Source organism: Suricata suricatta, chromosome 13 (genome assembly GCF_006229205.1).
Source record: "Suricata suricatta isolate VVHF042 chromosome 13, meerkat_22Aug2017_6uvM2_HiC, whole genome shotgun sequence".
Classification (NCBI taxonomy): domain Eukaryota; kingdom Metazoa; phylum Chordata; class Mammalia; order Carnivora; family Herpestidae; genus Suricata; species Suricata suricatta.
Window position 1 is genome coordinate 6,808,953 of NC_043712.1, and position 5,755 is coordinate 6,814,707.

Genomic DNA, 5,755 nt, shown 5'->3' on the forward strand with positions numbered 1-5,755 from the left:
CAAACCGGCTGCGCCGTCCCGCAGCACCGCCCCCCGTGCCTTCCCCACGGTCGGAGAGCCGCAGAGACCGCGGCGACGCGCAGCTCCAACGCGCCGACGCCGCCCGGCCCAGCCCGCCCTGCGCGCGCGACGGTCTCGGGCGGCATCCCGCGCGGCAAGCTGGGAATTGTAGTCCGCACCGAGCTGCCCTGCCCTGCAGCGGAGACCCCCGGCACGGGAGGAGACCCGCGGCGGGGAGTGGGTCCTGAGCTCGCCAGTCCGGGGCGTTCGGAAGCGTGGGGAAACATCCCGGTTCCCACCGTGGGCAGAGAATCCAGAGTCCACGCGCAGACACCGGTAGTGTTCCGAAGAGGCCAAAGCCACACCTAGAAGAACGCTAAAAGGGTGGCTTAGGCTGAGAGGTGAGCCGGGGGAGGCTTCAGTAGCCGGCTCTGTGGCGCAATGGATAGCGCATTGGACTTCTAGCCAATCCTGGTGTGGTGATTCAAAGGTTGTGGGTTCGAGTCCCACCAGAGTCGAATTTTGATACCTCCTTCTTCACTTTCATGTGGATATTTTACGGCCTTCAGTACCTTTGCAAGTTTCAGAAGATCTGCAGACAGGAAGCTGGCCCTTCTGCCTCTGGTACAGCAATAAATGTGACATCAGGATTGCTGCCTAGGAATCCCTTCTATCTACAGTACCTTGTAAGAAGTTTGGCACACCTAGTGGTACAAAGAGCATGAATCTGAAGACCTGTACCTAACTTTGGCCTCTGATCGCTCTGGACCCTGCAGCAAATTGGCTAACTTCTAAGCCTATGACTATATATTGTCATGCCACCTGCTGAGTCCTGGGCCATTGGCCAGCTTCCCAGCCCTGTGTGACTCTGAGAGACCTCTGAAAACTTGGTTCTTTGATAATCAAACATGTTGGGCCTCCACAATTACCTCTTATCCTTAAATACGTCCACTAAATCCTTAGTCCAGTAAGAAGTCCTTAAAGGGGGGTGGGATGGGCAGTTTTCAGGGTCTAGTCATAGGTATCAAAAATGAAATTTTGGTCTGATAAGTACTTGGACCTATTTATTCCAGGGTATAAAGTGCATCCTTTTGGGGGACTTAGGTAAATTAAAGCTCCATCTCCCTCACGGGTATTACATTCAGGAGACAATGTGGTACAGTGGTGATGGGCATGGGTACTGGCATCCAACAGACATGGGTCAGCTTCTTAGCTGAGCGTTTCTTCAAAGTCTCCATTTCTTTTCTTTTTCTTTCTTTTTTTTTTTTAAGGTTTTATGTGCGTCTGGGTGGCTCCGTCAGTTAAGCATTCAAGTGTTGGTTTCAGCTCAGGTCATGATCTCACAGTTCTTTTTTATTTTTTAATGTTTTTATTTATTTTTGAGAGAGAGAGAGCAGGGGAGGGTCAGAGAGAGAGCGAGACACAGAATCTAAAGACAGGCTTCAGGCTCTGAGCTAGCTGTCAGTACAGAGCCTGATGCGGGGCTTGAACCCATGAGCCACGAGATCATGACCTGAGCCAAAGTCAGACACTTAACCGACTGAGCCACCCATGCGCCCCAGATCTCACAGTTATTGAGATCAAGCCCTATGCCAGGCTCCTTGCTGACGGTGCAAGGCCTGCGTGGGATTCTCTCTTCTACTCCCCTACTCTCTCTCTAACTTAAAAAAATATTTTATTTTTGGGGACACCTGGATGGCTCAGTCGGTTAAGTGTCTCACTCTTTTAAAATGTTTTTTTAATGTTTATTTATTTTTGAGAGAGAGATGGAGACATCCCAATCAGGGGAGGGGCAGAGGGAGAGGGAGACACAGAATCCGAAGCAGGCTCCAGACTCTGAGCTGTCAGCACAGAGCCCGACGCGGGGCTGAACTCACGAGTCATGAGATCATGACCTGAGCTGAAGTCAGATGCTTAACTGACTGAGCCACCCAGGCGCCCCTGGGATTCTCTATCTTCCTTGCTCTCTTCCCCTCCCCTGCTCATGCTCTCTTTCTCTCAAAAATAGTAATAAATAAATAAATAAATAATTTTAAAGTAATCTCTATACCCTACGTGGGGCTCAAGCCCACAACTCTGAGATCAAGAGTTGTCACATGCTCCACTGAACTGAGCCAGGCACCCCTGTACTTCTTTTTTTTAATGTTTATTTTTGAGAGACAGAGCACAAGTTGGGGAGGGTCAGAGAGACAGGGAAACACATAATCTGAAGCAGGCTCTAGGCTCTGCGCTGAGCTGTCAGCACAGAGCCTGACACGGGGTTCAAACTCACGAACTGTAAGATGATGACCTGAGCCAGAGTCGGACGTGCAGCCTACTGAGCCACCCAGGTGCCCATCCTCTTCTTATATATAAAAATGAGGACATACTACTAGTGCTCAGTTCACAGAGTTTGTGTTTCATCTATTTATCATTGTAGTTTACAAGCTCACTGACCACAAAGCTCATGTAAAATCTAGACATGGAGATTATCTCTGATTATATCCACAGGGCTTAGCAAATAACAGAAGCCTGGTAAATGTTCGTTGAATGACAGCACGAGTGAGCTGCAGGCTCTGACCTGATCTGCACCAGGATCCATGGATGTAAACCCGATCATGTCCACATCATCTGCTGAGGTCATATACAATGTGGGCACTCGAGAGTTTGGAGAGTCCTCCTTCACCTAGCCTGGTCACAATGGTGAAGCCAAAGCGGCCGAGATGCAAGGGGACATAGAGGGACCAAGACAGCCTGTCTTCAAGTTGTTTACAGTCTAGTGGGATACCCAGGCAGGTGGAGATTAGATCACTAAATAGGCCCCCTCACCAAGTGCTCCCCATACTCCTGTCAATGCCTGCCACACATTATTGACTTGTCTTCTTTGCTTTTCAGTCGGGTACGTCTGGGTTACACTCCCAGCCCTGCCTGGGAGGCACTGGGCAAATCACCTCTTCTCACAGAGCCTCAGTGTCCTTGTTTTCTTTTTTTAGATTTGCTTTGTAACCAATCTCTACACCCAACATGGGGCTCAAACTTACAACCCTGAGGTCAAGAGTCCCATCCTCTACTGACTGACGCCCCGTCAGTGTCCTCATTTATAGAATGGGGATACAGTCATCATGGTCCCTGCCTCCTGGGGGTGGGTAAGGACTCAAGGAGCTGACGCACATCAAGCTCTCAGCACAGGGCGGTCATGTTGAAGGCCCTCAGCTTCCATAACCACTCAACTCCCAACAGGACGGGACGCAGCGGCTTCCATCACTGCAGGGCCTCCAGCGTTTGGCCAGCGCTCAGAGGTATTTGTGAAATAGCTGGAGACCGGCCGGCTTTGCATCGGGACACATGGAGGGGAGGGGGGAACCTTGTGGTGGGAAATGTGACCGGAGTGTGTGTGCTGGCTGAGGAGTCTACCCTGGGGGCAGGGAAGAGACTTCTCAGGCTCTTAGGAAGGACCGGAGCTGCGTGCTATTGTTTGCACGTGGTGACTTCAGAGGCCTTGAAGGACCTTCCTGGCACACAGCTTCCATTTCCTAAATATTTACTATGTGCTAACACTACACATGTGTACCAGCCCTGTGGTGGGGGAGATGCATACGCTCCCCGTTTTCCAGGTGGGGAGCCAGAGGCTCAAAGGGTGACAGGATGACTGCAAGGATGCAGTGCTGGTCAGTGGCCAGGCCGGGTCTGTCTGTCCTTGGAGCCTGTGCCCCCAAACGTGGCTCTGAGGCCAGCTACGTGTGGCTTTTATCAAGCAGAGGGAAAGGGGGCTTCCCTGAGCTACCAGAAGAGGACTCAAGACCTGGGTGTCGCAGAATGAGTTCCACCGCAGCCCAGATGTGTGGCTTGAGGACACTCCCCAAGGTCTCCACTGTGAAGTGAGGTGGTTGTGGGGGCCGAATGTACTCTTGCATGTGGGGTTCTGTGCACAGAGCTTAGCATCCGTGCTTTCCACGACGAAGCAGCCGGCCCGTACCGTGTGCCAAGCACTGTTCCCAGCAGCCAAGGTAAAGAACAAGGTCCCCGCCTTCATGGGGCAGAGAACTTGTAAATAAATGAACAAATATGGGGCGCCTGGGTGGCTCAGTTGGTTAAGCATCCAACTTTGGCTCAGGTTGTGATCTCAAGGTTTGTGAATCTGAGCCCGGCATGGGGCTCACTGCTGTCAGCGCAGAGCCTGCTTTGGATCCTTTGTCCCCCGCCCCTCCCCTGCTCTCTCAAAAGAAAAAAAAAAATGAGATCGTGGAGCACCTAGGTGACTCAGTCGATTAAACGTACGGCTTCAGCTCAGGTCATGATCTCACGGTTTGTGGGTTCGAGCCCCGTTGTCAGGCTCTGTGCTGACAGCTCAAAAGCTGGAGCCTGCTTCGAATTCTGTATCTCCCTTTCTCTCTGACCCTCTCCCTGCTTGAGCTGTCTCTGTCTCTCAAAAATAAATAAAAAACATAAAACAAAAATGAGATCATTTCAGAGTGGTAAGTGCTGGGAAGAAAAGGTGACGTGGTGTGGCAAGGGGGAGGGAACCTTTCAAATGGGGGTCAGGGAAGGCCTCTGTGAGGTGACGTTTGAGCACAAATGTGAATGACAAGTAGTTGGCCATATAGTGACCTGGGGACAGGATGCTACTCCCAAAGATAGAAGGGGCGCCTGGGTGGCTCAGTCAGTTAGGTGTCAGACTTCAGGTCAGGTCATGATTTTATGGTTCGTCAGCTGGAGCCCTGCATCGGGCTGTCAGCACAGAACCTGCTTCGGATCCTTTGTCCTCCCCTCTCCCCGACCCTCCCCTGCTACCACTCTGTCTCTCAAAATAAATAAACTTAAAAACAAAACAGAACAAACAACAGCAGCAAAAAACAGAAGGCCAACACGGTTTATTGAGATGAAGAGTGGAAGTTTCTAGGTAGAAGTTGGCAGAACCTTACGGGCTGTGCTAAGAACTCAGTAAGTGGTAGCTGTTGCCTGTGTTTAACTTTTTTCCAATCACGAGTTGGTGGTAAAAACGCCACTCTAAGATCTGGAGACCAGACTTCATTCCCAGCTAATCGTGACACCCTGCCCATCTCTCGAATGCTCTAAAGGCCCAGGGCCATTCAGGCACCAGGCGGCTGGAGCAGGTGAACTCCCGGGCTGGGCAGAGAAGGGCATCTGCGAGTCGGCCCTTCCCCCCCCAACTTGGCACTGTCGACTTGTACTGACCTAGGGGTAGGGGGGTGCCTGGACCCTGGGAAGCCGTGGGAACATGCCGGGTCTGGAAAGATGGGCTGTGCTGCAGGGAAGGGTTAGATATGGAAAGCTCATCCTAATCCCCTCTTCTTTCTGCAGAAATTCAAATAGCTCAGGACAAGGCTTCCCTCTTGGAAAAGGCCCTGGTTCTGCGGTAGGCCTCCAGCCTCCCAGCTCCGCCAGTGAGAGTCCTGGGCTGGGATGCAGTCAGCACAAGGAGGGCTAAGGCACTGGAGTGGCCGTGAGGGGCAGGTTTTGGAGAGGTCCCTGGTTCCAGACCCAGCTCTGCTCCTGCTGCCTCGGTAGTAAAATGCAAGCAATAGTATGGCCTTTCTCTTTGGGTTGTTGGGAGGCATCAGTGCAGTAATGCAGCTCAGTTGCTTAGGCACAGAGTACAGCTGTATATAAATTGTAGCCTTTATTACCAATAGGGAAACTGAGGCATTGGAAACCCAACCAAGGAAGACCAGTGGCCTGTGTTCTAGTTATTTCAGGTAATTCCTTGCCCATCTCTGGGCCACATAATGGGGAGCTGGCTCCCCAAAACACTCAA

The 5,755-nt window shown here is 51.6% G+C and overlaps 1 protein-coding gene and 1 non-coding gene across 2 annotated transcripts in view; one reads left to right on the plus strand and one right to left on the minus strand.

The window, feature by feature from the left end:
• SLC27A4 (solute carrier family 27 member 4) overlaps positions 1–356 on the minus strand; it is a 17,435-nt gene extending 17,079 nt beyond the window's left edge. The window contains exon 1 of the mRNA XM_029920187.1: positions 300–356. The gene's annotated coding sequence lies outside the window, so the exon portion shown is untranslated. The remainder of the gene's footprint in view (positions 1–299) is intronic.
• Positions 357–427: 71 nt separating this feature from the next.
• Positions 428–518, plus strand: TRNAR-UCU. Its single transcript is given in 2 exon segments — positions 428–464; positions 483–518. It is a non-coding gene; the product is annotated as a tRNA-Arg (tRNA).
• Positions 519–5,755: the final 5,237 nt, after the last annotated feature.